This window comes from Balaenoptera physalus (assembly GCF_965194825.1).
Source record: "Balaenoptera physalus genome assembly, chromosome: 8".
Lineage (NCBI taxonomy): Eukaryota > Metazoa > Chordata > Mammalia > Artiodactyla > Balaenopteridae > Balaenoptera > Balaenoptera physalus.
The window spans coordinates 45,454,387-45,473,711 of NC_138887.1; the positions used below are offsets into that span (position 1 = coordinate 45,454,387).

At 33.7% G+C, this 19,325-nt stretch overlaps 1 long non-coding RNA gene across 1 annotated transcript; it reads left to right on the forward strand.

Moving 5' to 3' along the window:
* Positions 1-214: 214 nt before the first annotated feature.
* Positions 215-8,292, forward strand: LOC309665814. The gene is made up of 2 exons (XR_014266726.1): positions 215-4,877; positions 5,197-8,292. It is a non-coding gene; the product is annotated as an uncharacterized lncRNA (long non-coding RNA).
* The last annotated feature ends 11,033 nt before the right edge of the window (positions 8,293-19,325 follow it).

A 19,325-nucleotide genomic window follows, 5' to 3' on the forward strand; every position in this document is an offset into this window, starting at 1 on the left:
GAGATCAGCTCGGTGCTTTGTGACCACCTAGAGGGATGGGATGTGGAGGGTGGGAGGGAGGGAGATGCAAGAGGGAAGAGAAATGGGAACATATTGTATGTGTATAACTGATTCACTCTGTTATAAAGCAGAAGCTAACACACCATTGTAAGGCAATTATACTTCAATAAAGATGTTAAAAAAAAAAAATGAGGGAATTAAAAAAAAAAAGAAACCCCTCAATTTTGTTGAAATGAAATTAACAACATTCTCTTCCTCTGTTTTAGTATATTTCTCCCACATAATTGCTACATTGATGTTTAGTTGTCGTCCAATTGATACTATAAGAAAACTTCAATATACAACAAGGGGAAAAAAAGTCAAAACAAAATCTCTTAAACGTTAATGAATTCAGTTGAATTGCAAAAATATAAATATCACTCTGTTATCTTTTCTTACCACATACAACTATATGCCTTAGTCAGAGAGGGTATGAGCTAATTCTTTAAGTAAAGGCCAGCATTTGAAATCTCTTTGCCAATTTCTGAAGCCAGAATTAGAAAGATACAGTGTCTTTTTGATCATTAAGCACCAGTGCTACTAACTATATCCAATCATGTGAGCACAGTTGTTTAGGCACTAGTTAAGAAGACTTATTATAACCCTATAACAACACAATATATCAGAAGATGTTGAAAATTATCTTTCTGATATATACTTATGCATATTTTATAAATTGTATTTATATTTTATATATGGATAAGAGTAACAACTACTAAAATAATCACTTTTTTCAGTCTTTCTCATGACATAATCAAGTAGATTATAGTTGAAAAGATTAATATGGTAGAAATACTGTGACTATCTTATGTATGAAGTGAAATTTCTGCCATTTTTCTGAAATTTTTATCCTGTTTATTAGAAGCCAATCTGAGAGGCTTCTATAAAACCATATATAATTACCTCTTTAAATGTTATTTTTCTGTAAAGATATAATTTAAAATATCAAAACACAGTAAGAGGATGAATTTTTTAAATTTACCTTCTCTCATATAAAAAAGATAAACTTTTTTTAAAGAAAGCTTAGTTCTTTATAATTTTCTAGGTAATTTTACGTTAAAAGAATGAGCTTACCTCATAGTGTTATTGAAATAAACCTGCCCCCTCACTTAAAAAGTTTGTAGTTTTTACTTAAATAAATTACATTCATAACAAAATATACTGTGGGAGAGGTGTTTAATTTTTTTTATTCCATTGTAAATAAAGATAAACTTTAGGGTAATTCTTTTGTAAATCTCAAGACAATTCTACCTTAATAAAAAAAGAATTAATCTTATTCTGATGGTGTTAAAATCACCTTACCATCAAAGCTAACTCCTTAGAAGCACTGAAAGAAATTAGATTAGGAGTAAATGAAATACAGGTCAGTAAGCTTTAATAGGGGTAATGATCTCAACAGAGTTTTTTGAGGACTTAATGATCTCTTTATATATCAATTGACATTATTAGAGATACTGCTAAAATTGCTAACTATCGTTGAACACTTTGACTTGAAGAACTATAAGTGCAAGGCTGTAGTTAAACATGAATGCTTCTGTATATCAAATTTACTTTTCCTTTGTCCATTTACAAAAATTAGCATTTGTAAACACAGTATAAAATTTTCCATCTTTATTTCTTCAACTTTGAATCACTTCATTAGCATAGGATTAACACTATTTCAAAATGTTTCTTCCTGACCATGTATATTAGCAATGTGATGTGCTAGGTGAACTTCTAACACTTGACCGATTTCAAGCCTTGGCTAATATGCTGTTTCTGAAAATGCAATACTGCAAAATTTTGATTTTTGTTGATTTACCTAGTTAGAATAGGTAGCTAATCTAAAAAAGGTGTCTCTTGTTTACCCTGATTTTTATATTCATGTGAGATGTTCAGTATTACATTACAGTCTCCTTAAATACAATCAGATAAACTCCAACAACACCAAAAAAACTTCTGAGGTATTTACGCAGACTAGGGTGCAATAATCTTGGCTCTTTTCCCAATAATGCGTTTGGCACTTACTGCTTATAATAAACAGCTCTCTTCCTGTGCTCTGAGGGAATTTGATCTTTCAGCAAGGTAAGTATCGCCCCAAGGGTTTCGAGAGGATGGAAAGAATTTAGAAACCGCAAAGTTGGCTTCCATGAACACCTGGTCAATTATTTGAGACAATAAACGGGAAGTGTAGCGACTTATAAAATACTTAATTCATTTCCAGACTACCAGTGTATATGTGGTTTTGCTTGTTTTCCTGCTTTAATACTTGGAATGACTTTATGGAAGATGATCCTCCAGACTCTGGCTTGATTATCTAATTTTACCTGAGAAAGAATAGGCTTATTCACCAATCTTTAGACCAAATACCTGAAAAACTACCAGATAATTATGACTGGAAGTCAAAGCCCATGAATACTTAGGGAGAATTTAGAGAATTCTGCTCTTTGAAATTAGTCTTATGCATTCTTTTAAACTTTAGGTATATTTGTGACTTTTTTAGTGCAGTGGAAATATATTTGGCATTGAGACTCATCTCAGTCTCTGTATTTTAGCTGTTATTGTGGTTGTTTACGTTCAGTGAGAGATAAGGGTAACTGTCCCATTGTCTTTCAGAGTAAAATTAATACTCACAAATAATAGCTGATAAAATATGCTAATATTTATAGGACATTAATCTTTCCCAAACCATACTGATTTTACTGTTGTTATTATTATTATTATTATCACAATTTTACTGAGTAGAAAGTTTAGGCTTACAGTAGTTAAACAATTGGTTGCTCAGTAGCAAAACTAGATTTCAGAGTCAGGTGTGATGACTCCGGATTTTGAGTTCTATATACTGAATCATTTTGCTGTACTGGGAGATCCAATCTCACAGTTATATCTGTCACTGTGCACAGTCAAGAGCACTCCATTAGAAAGAAGTATGAGACCTCTTTTTCTTTCTTATGGTCTCTTTCTTTTATGCTTATTAGAACTTTCCTAAAAAGTAGAAGTTTCATTTTATGAGGATATTTCTGATAAATTGGGGGAGATTTGCATATGTAATGTCATTACCAACAGAGAACTCAGCAATGAGCATGGCTTTACACATTGGTATGTTTATTTTCCATTTGGTAAATAGCTCATAGTTTGTTTCCAAATACTCATGAGACAGTTTAAGATGGGTCTTATCCACGGGAAAAATAAGTAACTTCCTATATATATATAATTGATTTCAGAGGTCCCAGCAGAGAGATTCTGTATCACCCTTCCTTCTTCACTCCCCCTCCAACCCACAATCAAACACCATACCTTCTCATCACTAAAATCTGAACTACCAGGATATGCTAAACATGGAAAAATCCCCAGTGGGGAAAAAGTTGATACGTGGAGGAGACTGCAGGTTTGGAACTTGAACTGATGCTCTCTTCACCCCTATCCACAGAGTTTGGGAGAAGACTACACTCACTGAAGAAAATTTATAACAAAAGGGAAAATAAAACTGCTATGTTCCTTTAAAATTCTAAATGAAAACTGCTATGTTCCTTTAAAATTCTAAATGAAATTCCTTTAAAATTCTAAATGTTCCTTTAAAATTCTAGAAAATGATATTCTTTCATCAATATCAGTATAGAATCTCATAATGAGCTCTCTGAACATTAAAAACCTAATCTGACCCTCTAGATACTATTTTAGGAGTCATGTTCAACTTCCTACATAAGATTTTGGTTTGAATTCAAAAGAAAAGCCAGAAAATATATTTTTTAATGCTGTTGTTATAAATTCTCTCCTTTTATTTTGCCTTTTTTCCAAAAATCATATACAAGTAATTCCTATGGTAAGTTACAAATATGGCCACACATTTCACTCTCTTTATACACTTACCTTTGCGATATAATTTTTTATTAAATTGTGATAAGAACATTTAACATAATATATACCTTTCAACAAAAGTTTAAGTGTACAATATAGTGTTGTTAACTATAGGCACTATGCTTGTACATCAGGTTTCTAGAACTTATTTGTCTTGCAAAACTGAAACATTATACAAATTGAACAGTAGTATCTCATTTCCCCCTCCTCCCAGACCCTGGCAAGTACCACTAATCCCTGCTTCTATGAGTTTCACTCTTTTAAATACCTCATGTAAATGCAATCATGCAGTACTCGTCCTTCTGTGACTGGCTTTTTTCACTTAGTATAATGTCCTCCAGGTTCATCCATGTTGTTGCATATGGTAGGATTTCCTTTGTTTTAAGGCTAAAAGATATTCTATTGTATGTATATACCAAATTCTCTTTATCTATTCATCTGTCATTGGACATTTAGGTTGTTTCCATATCTTGTATATTGTGAATAATGCTGCAATAAACATGGTAGTGGAAATAGGTCTTTTTGGTCTTCATTTCAATTCTTTTGGATATATACTCAAAAGTAGGATTGCTGGGTCCATATATTAGCTCTATTTTAATTTTTTGAGGACACTCCATACTGTTTTATATAATGACTGTACCAATTTACATTCTCACCAACAGTATACAAGCGTTTAATTTCTCCACACACTTCACCAGCACTTGTTATCTGTTATATGTTTTTTTGATAATAGCCATCCTAACAAGTATGAGGTGATATTTGATACTGAGCACCTTTTCATATACCTGTTGGCTATTTGTATGTCATCTTTGGAGAAATGTCTATTCAATTCCTTTGCCCATTTTAATATCTTGTTGCTGTTGTTATTATTATTTGCTATTGAGTTGCAGATGTTCTTTATATATTTTGGAGATTAACCTCTTATCAAATATAGGATTTGCAAATATTTTCTCCCATTCCAGGTAGTTTTTTCATTCTGTGGTTTCCTTTGCTCTGTGGAGGTTTTTTTTTTTTTTTTTAAATTAATTATTTATTTATTTATTTTATTTTTGGCTTTGTTGGGTCTTCGTTTCTGTGCAAGGGCTTTCTCCAGTTGTGGCAAGCGGGGGCCACTCTTCATCGCGGTGCACAGGCCTCTCACTATCGTGGCCTCCCTTGTTGCGGAGCACAGGCTCCAGCCGCGCAGGCTCAGTAGTTGTGGCTCACGGGCCCAGCTGCTCCGTGACATGTGGGATCTTCCGAGACCAGGGCTCGAACCCGTGTCCCCTGCATCGGCAGGCAGATTCTCAACCACTGCGCCACCAGGGAAGCCCTGTGGAGGTATTTTTGTTAGATGTAGTCCCAGTTGTCTATTTTAGGGTTTGATGCCTGTGCTTTTGTGTGATAGCCAAGAAATCATTGCCAAGACCAATGTCAAAAAGCTTTTCCCTTATATTTTCTTCTAGGACTTTTACAGTATCAGGTTTTAACCAAAGGAGTGAAAGACTTGTATACTTAAAACTATAAAACATTGATTAAAGAACGTAAAGAAGACAAATAAATAGAAAAATATCCCATATAGATTATAAGACTTAATATTATTAAAATGTGTATGCTAGCCAAAGTGATCTACAGATTGAATGCTATCCCTATCAAAACTCCAATGGCAGTTTTTACAGAAACAGGAAAAGTAATCCTAAAATTCATATAAAACCACAAAAGACTCTGAATAGCTAAAACATTCTTGAGAAATAAGAATGAATCTGGAGACATGACAATGATTTCAAAATATGTTACAAAGCTACCTTAATCAAAGCAGCATGGTACAGGCATAAAGATAGACATATAGAAAAATGGAACAAAGTAGAAAGTCCAGGAATAAATCCACACATATTCCATCAACTGATCTCCAAAAAGGATGCCAAGAAAGCACATTGAGAAAAGGATAGTCTGTTCATCAAAGGGTATTGGAAAAACTGGATATCCACCTGCAAATAAATGAAATTGGACACTTATACCATACATAAAAATCAACTCAAAGTGCAATGTAATGTTATATCTCTCCTAACTTGCAACTCTTCCATTAAGGGGGTAAATTTTGCATCCCTTGATTCTTGCCTTGTCCATATGATTTGCTTTAAGCAATGGAAAATTAGCAAGTATGATACAAACAAAGACTTGAAAACTATTTAGACATTGGATCTTGCTCTCTTGTTGCTCTTTGGAGTCCTGACACTACCACATGCAGAGGCCCAGGGTAGCCCTGAAGAATTAGAGACCTTTCTGAATGAGGACTCTGTAGACCAATCAACTGGGTAACTGTCAGATATGTGAGTGAGACCATTCTAGATCATCAGACTTTGGTCAAATCTGTCTAGAGAGGAAGAACTACCTAAGCAATACAAAGAACTGTGAGAAGTAATAAATGCTTGTTGTCTTAAGCCAAAAATTTTAGGGTAGCTTGTTATACCACAAAAACTCATTGATATATTCCCTAGTATTTTTTGTTGTTTTTGTAGATATAGATCTTAAAGAAAATCTGGCTAGTACTTCCTGCCATAAAGAAAATATCCAGGAATGTAAAAATATGAACATTCACACTATTCAGTAATTCTAGTAAAGAATCTAATGGCTCTGTTCAGAAATACAATGAATACCACTGCTGCGTTCACAGTGCAAAGCTAGTTCTCGTTGTGTTGCCAATAGTATATTTGAGGAAAATGAGAAGTACGGTTATGTTTATGTTGACATGTCTTCATTGCAAGGTTAAGCATTTGATTTGTTTATACTTTCCCCCATTTCCCTGGTTCAGCTGCACTGTCTGTGTTTTAACAGGCTTCAGTATTCCCTCATTTGGTGAGACAGTGTCTGATTTAAAGATTAACATTTATATAGTGAAACATAAATGCTCATGAATTGTATATAATATTTTAGCAAAAGCTTATTTAGTTTTACCACTTTCACAAAATTTTTGTTTAGCAAGCAGCCTTTTCTTACTCCCTTACAAGTCCTATTTGATGGATGCTGGAAATGCAATAAGAAAAGTATAATTTTTGTATTCCCTGGTGAGTAAGTATAATAGGTAGCTGCTCTGTGCTATAACTGAAGAAAATAACTTTCAAATTTTACTTTGTCTTTTCCTACTTCCCTCTATCCTCCATTCCAACTGCCTGTCTTAACAAATGAATCTAAAAAGGTTTTCCATTTTTAATTATGTTGAAATAAGTGTATAACTTGACCAGATTAAGTAAAAACAATGCTTGAAAAGTATGTAAAAAATACACATAAAATTCTATGTGACTATAACACAGTTTTGATACCTTGTGTATGTAAGTTTGGTTTTGAAATCATGTGTTTTTCTATGTTTTCCCTTCTCCTAGTCTCCTGAAATAAGCTCTCCCCATCCCCAGGAATCCAATGATCTTGAAGATATTTATATCTCAAATATATACATTAACTATATTAATATATTTAAGATATTTATCTTAGAGCTGGAAGAAAACTTAGAAGTAATCTAGAGTCTATATTTTAAATATATTTTACTCCTATTCAGAGTTAGAAGTCCATCTATAGACAGACAGGTAAAATGAAAGCAAGTTTCATAAATTATTTATTCTTAATGTCAGTACATACCTAAACTTTCAATTCTGTTTTATTACATTTCCATTCTCCTCTATTATGGTTTCTTCATTCTTTGTTTTCCATTTTATTTTTAATGTTGGTCGCTACTTACTAAACTGATTTCACATTTTACAATTGGATTTTGACCTACTGACGGGAAGACTCTTCCTTCTAAACTAGAAGGAAGAAAATATTTTACAGCTTACAATGCCCATTATCGTTGTAATTCTTTTTTCTCATTTCTCTCTGCTCTTCTTCTTGCAAAGCAGGTATCTCTATTTTAATCTCTCCTTGAAGCAGAGGAGATTTTGTCTCTGCAGACATCAGGCCCATGACTAGAGCCATCCCAGGAGTCTTCTACTCTGGATCTTCTTTTCTTTGATTTCGTGTTTATCACTTATGACTCCTGAATTGATTTACAATTTATTTCATCTTTTTTAAAGTACTGTCTCTTGTCATTCTTTCTCCCTTATCTCCCCTACGAACATATACCCTACTTCCAGCTACTTTTCAGTTCTCTTTCCCAGCTTCATTTTTCTATCGCAGATGACCCTGCCTTACTTACTTGCTCTTGGTCACCACTACTTATGATCAAAGATCTTATCATTGTCATTTTGTGGGGCTCCAAACACTAAAAGCAATGATTAGAATGCCTGGGATCATGTATGAATAGCAAAAATGAGTTACAAAGAGGAAGAAGTAAAAAAAAAAAAAAATTACCATGAGAAATGGGTCCCTCTGCTGGTCTAAGAAAATAATGAAGATTTTATTAACTAACTTCTGCCCTTGAATGCCTTTTTGTCACTTTTAGATAAATATCAGACAATTAAGTAAATAACGTTTGAGGACATTTCCTCATTGAGAAGCAAGTCATTATTTCTCATATTGTAACCTGAAGACGACTTACCCATGCTTCCCAGAGCCATGGCTCAGTAAAGGGCAGCTCTTGCCTTTCTGCTTCCAGTGTCTGCTCAAACTTCGACACCCTCATGGTAATGAACTTCCCTAGCTTCTACTCTCTGTTGTGTTTCCCACACCAGGATTTTCGATTTATCATTCCCCTCACTTATCTACTTCCACCTTTAGGAGGACTGAAGTATTGATGCTTTCTAACCAAAAAGTAACCATCCTTGCCAGACACATTCAGTTAAAGAGGGGTAGGTGCTGTTAAGATGGGGATGCATTTGTACTGCACAAAGAATCTCACTGTGGTATCTGAGCTGGCTATTTCCTTCTCTGGGGATCCAGATCACCTCCCCTTACTTTCTCCTTTCCTCCTCACCTACCTGAATTCCCAGTTACTCAGTGTCTATTGATCTCAAGTATGTGTAGGTAGGAAGCAAAGTACAGAGTCACAGGTCTCTGTTGGAGGACATTTGTTGTTTAGAGGAGTATACAATTAATTATGTTTCTAATTGGTGGATTTCAATGGGGAGGCAAGAAATTCAGCCTGAGCTGAGAAAATACCTGAGTGACAATAATTTTATTTGACATTTGATAGTCACCACATGTTCTCTCTATATCACCTTTTTGTTAGGCTGATTGAGTTTTGATTGTTTTTCTCACCTTGTTTTATAGCCGAATAAATCACATGGTAATCTGTTATCTTTCACTAAAGCCAACATGTGAGCTGTTTTTTGATCCTTTTATCTGGAGAAGCAGCTGAAAATTTTAATGTCAGAGGGGAAAAGCACAAAGTAGAATCTATTCTTGAATAGAAGAGCAGTTGAATATTCTTAAATCTGTAAGACCTCAACCAATGGAAACAGACATAGAAAATGACAAAAGCAGTCTAAAGGCAAATGTTGCCAGATAATATTCCCTAGACATAATTTGTAGGGCTCAGTACACCCAGTACAAAATTAAAAAGAGGGGCTCCATGTTCAAAAATTATTAGAAATTTCAATATGGCAACAGCAGAGCATTAAATTAAATTCACGCCCTTCTATTATATGCATATTGTATATTTTATATATGTGTATGTATGTATGTATACCACATCTTCTCTATCCATTCATCTGTTGATGAACACTTAGATTGTTTCCATATCTTGGCTATAGTAAATAATGCTGCTATGAACACGGGGTGTATAAATCTTCGAATTAGTGTTTTCATAGTCTTTGGATAAACAACCAGAAGTGGGATAACTTGATTGTATGGTAGTTCTACTCTTAATTTTTTGAGGAATCTTTGTACTGTTTTCCATAGTGGCTGCACCAATTTACATTCCCACCAACAGTGTACTAGTGTTCTCTTTTTTCTCCATCTTCACCAACACTTGTTATTTCTTGTCTTTTTGATAATAGCCATTCTAACAGATGTGAGGTGATGTCTCCTTGTAGTTTTGATTTGCATTTCCCTAATAATTAGTGATGTTGAACTTCTTTTCATGTGCCTGTTGGCCATCTACTTGTCTTCTTTGGAAAAATGTCTATTCTGGTCCTCTGTCCATTTTTTATTGAAATATAGTTGATGTACAATACTATACAAGTTACAGGTGTACAATATAGTGATTCACAATTTTTAAAGGTTATAGTTTATAATTATTTACAATTATTATAAAATATTGGCTATATTCCCCATATTGTACAAGATATCCTTGTAGCTTATTTTATACCTAATAGTTTGTACCTCTTAATCTCCTATCCCTATCTTGCCCCTCCCCTCTGGTAACCAGTAGTTTGTTCTCTATATCTGTGAGTCTGCTTCTTTTATGTTATATTCACTAGTTTGTTGTATTTCTTAGATTCCTCATATAAAGGATATAATAGAGTATTTGTCTTTCTCTGTCTGACTTATTTCACTTAGCATAGTGTCCTCCAAGTCCATCCATGTTACTGCATAACAAAATTTCATTCTTTTTTATGACTGTGTAGTATTCCATTGTGTATATATATATATATATGTCACATCTTCTTAATCCATTCATCTGTTGATGAACACTTAGGTTGCTTCCATATCTTGGCAATTGTAAATAATGCTGCTATGAACATTGGGGTGCCTGTATCTTTTCACCTCAGTGCTTTTGTTTTTTTCAGATATATGCCCAGGGGTGAAATTGCTTGCCATTTGCAACAATATGGATGGACCTTGAGTGTATTATGCTAAGTGAAATAAGTCAGATGGAGAAAGACAAATACTGTGTGATACCACTCATATGTGGAATACAAAAAACCAACAAACAAGTAAACAAAAAACCCCAGAATAAATGAACAAGTCAAATGAAACAGAAATAAACATGTAGAAAAAGATAACAGAGGAGTGGTTACCTGGGGGGAAGGGGTAGGGAGGAGAGAGAAATGAGTAAAAGGGACCAACTCTATGCTGACAGACGGAAATTAAATTTTGGATATACAGAAGCAGAAATATAATATTGTACACATGAAACATATAGTGTTATAAACCAATGTTACTTTAATAAAAATATAAATTAAAAACAATTCAGGCCCTTCTAGGCCTGAAGCTTTGCAACTATACAGGTCATGAAGCCATCCCTGTCCATAGGACTTTCCTGTAAATGTCTACTGAAAGCTTTCAATCCCTTCCCTGCCTGCCTCCATTGCATTAACTAGTGTCACTTCTTTGCTTCCCAGCCAGACTTGTGAAATAGTGGGCTGACTGTTAACAAATAGTACTGGAAAAACTGTGTGTGTGTGTGTGTGTACGTGTGTGTGTATATACATACACATGCATAAAATAGAAAAATGAGGTTTCTACTTCATACTATCAAACATTTCGCACTGTTAAAAACTTCACACTATTAAACAAATAGTTCTAAGTGGATTCAAGAGTGAAATGTGAGAGGTAAACTATAGAAGTTTTAAAAACTTTCAGAAAACAATAGAGACTATGACTTCAGATCAGGAAAATATGGTTTGAAGAAGATATTTAAAACAAACAAACAAAAAAGTAAAGATTCATACATTATATTAAATTTTAAAAATACTATTTTAAGTTCAAAGCTGCCTTAAACAAAATGCGAAGATAATCTGTAACCTGAGAAAGTTATGTCATATATATAGCTGACAAAGGATTATTATCAGAATATACAAAGAATCCTTTAAAAAAGGCAATAATAAATTTTAAAAATGCAATTAAAAAATGAATAAGCTAAAAAGAAAAAAATGAATAAGATTAAAAGGTCAGTAAACTTATATGAAAGATGTTCATTATCAGAACATGTAGAGGTCTCATCTCTCACCTCATACTCAATATCCCTGTCTTTCCACAAGTGCATCTATGTCAGCAGCCTTGGATGCAGTCACAGAGCTTCTGATTCACTAGGCTTGGGGTGGGGCCTTGGAAAATTACCTTTGGAAAAGCTCTCTGAGGGCTTCTGATGTGTACCATGGTTGAGACATAATTTCCTGTATTTTTATAAATCTTTGTCCAAAGCAATCAATCATCATATCCCAAAAGTGTAACTTTTAAACAGTTTTTCAGCCTGTCATTTCCTCTCTGTTACCATATTTCAGACAGGTTTAGAAAGGGACTTTGGTATGTGCAAAGAAGGTGGTCTTGATAGCCACTCAGTGATGTACTCCAGTTGTACGGGAGATGCAAAGGCCATCAGCCAGACTCTGTAATGATGTGGGAAACGAGCAGGATGGTGTTGATGAGTCTTCATCCGTATTTTCTTTCTTGGATGCCACTCATTTCCTCCACAATGTTTCTCTATAACTGTACATTTTATCAAAGAGATTTGCATCTCCAAATCACCCCCAAGAACTCTGTCTCACTTCCTCTTCTTTTGTTCCCAATTGATGGAGCAAAGGAAATACTGTTCACTTCTCAGGGGAAAAGCAGGAAGGAAGAACACCAGAAAGGCTCCATCTAGGACACTGATCTTATGTTGAACCTGAAAAGATGACTACTTGCTCTGTAATGGGACCAATAAAAAATATGCTCTGGTAACAAGAACTTCTCTATCACTTGGGCCAGAAACAACAAAAACTTTACATTAGTATCTCACAGAGGTACACTTTAGCCTATCTCTCTAATATATAAAAGATGTTAAATATTAAGAAATAAAAGATAAAAAGCATATAGAAAATGGGCAAAACACATGTTTAGAGTTTACACAGAAAAATATTCATAGAACATATGAAAATATGCACTATTTTACTCAATAAAAATGCAAAGTAAAACTCTACTGAGATTACTATTTCTCACTTTTCAGACTGGAAAACTTCAAAAGCTTGATAAACATATTCTGTAGCTGGAGCTTTTGGGAATGAGGGACTCTGACTTGTTGCAAAATGGCCAAGCTCTTGGGAGGGAAATTTGGCAATATTCAACAAAACCCATATATGCATTTTCCCTTTGACCTAAAAATCTCACTTCTGGGAAATTGCCCTGAAGATAAGCCTTCCAAAATACAAAACAATATATGCAAAAGATTACTTGTTATGACCTTATTTGTAATAGCAAAATTTGGTAACCTAAATGCCCGTCCATAAGAGACTGGTTAAATAAACTATAGTATAATCTACAACAGGAAGTACTAAATAGTCACTAGAAAGAATGAGAAAATTTTGTATAAATTGAGGGAGAGGTGATATCTAGAACATATTTTTATAGGTAAAAGCAAGGTACAAAAAGTGTGTTTAATAACTTAATATGCTTTCATTTGTGCAAAAAAAAATTTTTTTTTCTTAAAAAGAACCAGGAGATGGATAAATCAGAAACTAATGAAGATATTTATAGTAGACAGAAAAGAAAAGGGGGAAGCTAGATATGGTAAGAGCAAGATTTCCTTTAGTAATCTTTTTAGCACAGTTAAATATTTACATATTAAGAAAAATATCAAAAATGAAAGAAAGGAAACTGCAAAATTAGGAAAATGAACTAACTATATATTTAATAAGATAACTGTGCAATAAAAAATAATTCAGTTTTGAACACAGTGCTCTGACTGTCCAATCTTCATAAGATCTATTCTATGCTTAAAAAATATTAGGAAATAAAAATCTAAAGCTATTTATTAAGTAGGTTTATTACTAGTAGTAGTAATAGTATTGACACATTTCTGATATTTTATGTGTATTGTAGAAGAGTGTAAATAAACAAATAGGTTAATGTTATTAAAAGAAAGATTTTCACTGAGAGAAATGAGTTACCAATATAAAATAAAATAAGGTAAGAAAAGCTCTGTTAATGTTAAATTTTTATTAAAATATTAGCTTGAACTCCTGCTTGAACATGCAAAGGAGAGTTCCTATGTCCAACCACTGTAAAGGTCTAGAATCAATGATAACCTAGTAGCAATGAAACACCTAGTGCCCAATCTTGGTTTCTAAAGGTCATTATTGATTAAAAGAGATGAATATATATTGTGCCAGAAGCAAAAAAAAAGTTAAAACACTAAAATAATCATGAAAAAACAAGACTCAGCACTGATCTAAAGAGACTTTCACTCTTTGGTTAATTTGAGAATCTAATAGCATAATGACAGACTTAGTTTACAATCCGTTAAAAAATGTATGAATACAAAAACAAAAACAAAAAAAAACGGAAAGTTCTCCTTCTATAGAAGAATGTCAAATAATACTTGTAGAAGAAATGATGAAATTAGACAACAAATCAGTTTGTAGTTTTCAATGTAATAACTGATTTAGGCTATTACTTTAAATGGAGGCTAAAACCATTAGCTTAAAGTTTGCTGGGGAAGAGAAATTTTTGCATGGTTGTAAGTTATCACTCCACAGGTTACTAACTATTTACAGGGAAAAATTATAATGAAGAGAGATGATGACCACTACCCTTAACCATATGATCAAGATGTCTCACCAATACTGGGATAACCTGATATTATGTACCTCCTGATGTTATCCTGTGAGAAGTACACAGCATAACCTGTGTGCTAGTATTGCTAAACACATTTTACCTGAATGTAATTAGGAAACAAAATAAGGCAAATATAGACAGTGAAACATTCTACAAGACAAATGGCCTGGACTCTTCAAAACAAAATGTAGACAAACAAAAAAGGTCTTGAAAAATAAGACAAAACAACAACAGGGGTGTCTAGATTAAAATAGACTAAATGGCCAAAACAGTCGAATGCAATGCATGGAATTTGGAGTCCATATCAGGGGGAAAAAAAGCTATAAAAGACTTCTGGGACAATTGGGAATATATGATTGTGGACAATTATTACAATTATTTTATGGAATAATATTTTTAGATCTGATAATATTGTGGTTATGTAGAATGACTTTATTTTTAGAGAGTGTATGCTGACATATTAATGAAGAATCATTATTCTTGCAATCTACTTTTCAAATGATTAAAAGATGTATGCAAACAGAGAGAGATAAAGGAATGATGGAAGATATAAACACTTGGTGACTCTAGGTGAAGGGTTTACAGTTATTCATTGTAGTACTTTTTTTCGGTCTCTATAGAATAGAACTTTTAAAAAATGTAAAGTTGGTAGTGGTGGGGGAAGCAATTTCTTCTATTTTTAATTTTTTTCAAGTCGTATTCTGCAAGCAATATTCCTGTTCTCCACAAAGTGCACCACAACTCCCTCATTAAGCAATCAAGCTAGAGCAACAAGGGCCGCACCACCACACCCTAGGAGCAGCTGAGTTTTGCACGTTGTCCTCTCCCTTGAGAGGGCCAAGAGCTATTTCTCTCTCTTCCTATCTTTCCCTACACTATCTCTAGAAGGAAGAAGCCCAGCTAAACAATGCACAAAATTTACATTAACATACCACAATACTTAATATCTGGCTTTAGGATAAGACAATTTCGTTATTGCTGTTGCTGGTCTTTTTGCCCATTCATGTGATTTTTCCAAGAACAAAGGAAACCTATAACAACTGAGATTATATTTTCCAGACTTAGGAAAATTACGGTTACCTAAAATCCTTAAGCGACTCCCATATGTGAACGTGCTAAATTATATGAGGTTGTGGGATAGCCTCACAAAAATTTCTAATAAGTAGATATTCACTTCTGAAATAGTCATCACACTTGTAATTCTTTCTTCAATGTCAGTCTTCTCTCTTACATTATGTCTGATAGTGCCTAGAACCCACTAATTGCTTATTAAATATATGATGAATAAATCACTGCACGTATATATAGGTGACCTGGAAACTTGGAGATCAACAGCAATAAGCAGTAGATTGATCTTTGAATATAAGGGAGATCTTCTAAGGAGGTGAACTGAGAGAACAGAAAATAGGTCAAAGAGGAAAACAGGAAAAGACAAGGAGAAAGAGTAAAGGAATAGATAAAAGAGATAATGGTGATATAGGGTAGCATAATTAGAGAGGCATATTTCTTTCATACTCTTTAATATTCTCTTGGCCACATTTCAATTGACTGCTCACTAGTTTCATGTGGCACGTGGGCAGTGCAGCTTAGAGAAAATTTCCATTATTACAGAAAATTCTGTGGGACATTACTGGAGAGAAAGTATTGAAAAGGGCCAAGAAGTACAATCTGAAGAAATCCAGTATTTATTGGTTAGAAAAAATGTGTAAGTGTAAATGAAAATAAACAGCTAGCAAAGGAGTCCAGGAAGATACGTGTAACAAGGGAATCTAGGAAAGGAATATAATCAAGAGTGTTCTTGAGTTGACAGCCTCCTTGATCACTTTTTACTTGCTGCTCTAAGAGATAAGTGAGTAGATCACAGAAGTCTATCACAAAAGTAACACTTCCAATAAATATTCACATATTTGAAAGTCCTGAAAATATTTACGCTTCTGATTTTATATTCTATTAACACACTATTAGGTTTGGTTTCTAATAGATCCTTACTTTAACATTTCCAATTGTTGTTACAGTAAATAATTTACATTGACTTTAAAATATTAAAGGCCCCTAAAGCCATACCTTCCAAAATAGTGTGTGCTGCATATAAAATCATCATTTTTGTAGCAAATGTTTCAGAAGCTAAACTCAAGGCAATGCAAAGATGTGTGATGGAAAAGTGAGGGGGAGTTAAGTCAAGAAGCAACAATTAAGGAAATGTCCTAAACACCAACTCTATTTTGGTTTTCTCAAGCCTTTCCACCCTTCCCACTTGTGTTAGTCACCATCCCACAGTTTCCCTTCATGTCACTGAAAGTTAACTCAGAAAATAAAGAGTCATCTGTCTCCATGCTTTCACTGCTCTAAAAACAACTTCATTGCCCACTACTGAAGCATTTAAGTCTAGTCAGTCTTACTTTATTCAAGTACCTTCCACTGTCTGCTCAGAATAAACACTATTGGAAAAATTTACTATAGTAATCTTATGTGAGTTGTTTCCCCCTCCTTGAATTCAAAACATTCCTTAAATATGTAAGATGGGCAAACCCAGTCATTACGCTCAACAGGACTTCACTGAATCCTCTGACAGTTCAGATAAACTACTAAATGAATGTTTATTATAAGCATGTGTGCGAACGGTACATTACAGGAAGGAAACTACTTGAAGCAGTTATGCTACCTGTAAACAAAGTTTGTCTAGATGGATTTTATTGTATTCCTAGAAAAATGCCATGGGTTAGATGGAAGATTAAAGGATATGGCATCATAATTTGGCTCGGCTGACTCTACATCTTGTGTAACCAGGAATGCCTATTCCCATAGATTTTGATTTTGGTCTAAGTGAAAATTTGACAACAGACTATGCATTCTGCTGTTTCTAAACGTCACAATCCACGAAAAACCCACCCCATCAGCTGCAGTGGTTACAGGAGATGAGGGAATGATATATTATATTATATTATATTTGGCAGTCCTAAAGGCTCCCATGCATACTGTGCCTCTCATTAATAGGTCTCAAGGTTTATTAATGTCATTGTTGTTAAACCAAAGGATAGCTGTAACTTACATATATTTTCAACAATAGCTTTACTATAACGTATAACACTATCTCAATCTATATGATAGCTTTAACTACTTTGAGATTTATTATCTTTTTTATTATCAGTATTCTACTCAATAGAACAGTGGGATAAGATGTTAAAAATCTGAATGATTCAAAATCTTATTTTCTAATCATCTGAAAAATAGCATAGCTAAGTTGAAAACCATGGCCATTGAATCACATGGAGTCAGAGTAAAAGTGGAATTTATAAGATGTTATACTGAACTTTGGACATTCTCAGATGATTCAAGACCCAAATAGTTCATCATAATATTATACCAGTGTCATACATATGTTTGAAATCATTTAATTTTGTGACTTCTTTTGTTAAACTTTTATCTCTAAAAAATGCACAAAAATCGTGCATTTTTTTCAGGTAGCATGAAGTATTTGGACTACACAAAAATTTCCTTCATATCAATATCCAAAAGAAAAAGTTCAAAGTGACTCATGTCACCAAAATCAACAGGAAAGAAATATTCTTTAAACTCCTACTCAAAGCTGTTACCATAAATTGTTGTAGCCTTATGATCAAATAAGATGGAAAAACAACCATCAAATATCTTAATTGCCTTGATTTTCATTTCCTTTCCCCTGGGAATGTAAGTGACCCTTGTCACTGAGGTTTATTATTTTTTTTCTTTTTTAATGCAGGTGATAAGAAAAGTAGGTTTTGGTGTTTTAGTTGAGTTACTGTCATTCTATAAAGATACCCTAAAATATATGATATTTTCATATATTAATTTCAGAAACTCTAAATCATAATATTTTCAATAAAGATAAAATGCAATAATTTTGAAGCCATAAAGAATAAAATAAAGTTTTATGTTTAGATTATATATATATACAGATCCAATCCCTATTGGTCTATTTCTCTGGAGAAACCTGATTAATATAGTACTCAGTCACGCATTACATATAGGACTTTGGTACTGAATAACAATTAGATGAATAAATGAGCAAACATCAACCTTCTAAATCTTGTTAAGCTTTGTATAGAACAATGCTGCAGAAGAGTGCAAGGGTTTGATTAAGATCGTAAAGTTATCAACACAGAATTTGATCCCCTTGAATCTGAAGAGTTTGCTTGCTATTAACTTATTAAGCAGAACTGATGATAAAATATTCAAAAATTAAATGGTGATATTATCCATTTTCCTAATACAATAGCACAGCAGCTTGTACGTATTATACAAAATAAATATTTGGTTTAAATTGATGCACTTTGAGTAAAAATGCCTCAGTTAATTCCATTTAAGTTAAAAAGTTCTATTTTGGAAAGGGTTTTTTAATTTTTCCAGCTAAGGTGCATCAGTGACAGCTTAATGCTACCACATCTTGTCATAAGAAGGCCATGTTTTCACAGGGGCCTCAGTCAGAGTGCTATTCCTATTCTGAAAGCTGCAGCACGGAACTCTACTACACTTCCCCAATTGGGTGCTCTGCTCTGATTGGCAAGGGTGAGTTTGAAGGTGGGCCTGCTTAGACTGTCACCATGCTGACTGCATTCTCCAGACTTGTGGTCATGAAATTGGAAGCCACTTTTTGTGAAGCAAAAAGCCTCAACGTAATTGCTATGTGCTGTAACCTTCCCTCTCGTTTGGAAAACAGAAATAAACGGTACATTTTCCTCATGAACCTACTGTATTTACCAATATCATTCATGGGGTATATTTTGCCAGTTGACATTCTTTAGTAAACTTATTATTATATGGTCAACACCTGCCCCATAAATATAGAATAGAGAAGTTATATTATATTTGTGTTTGGTGAAATGAAGTGTTACCCAAACTCTGATGTGGTGAAGACCTTTCGTGCTCTCTATATTTATGGGAACTACATGGCACTTAACATATACCAAATTGGGTAAGCAAACATGCTTGACTCAAAGTTCAACTTTAAGTGATCTCTGTGACCGGAGATTGGGTCATTTGGTTTCTAATGTATAGTTTCAACTAAGTTAGAATTCTAAATATGT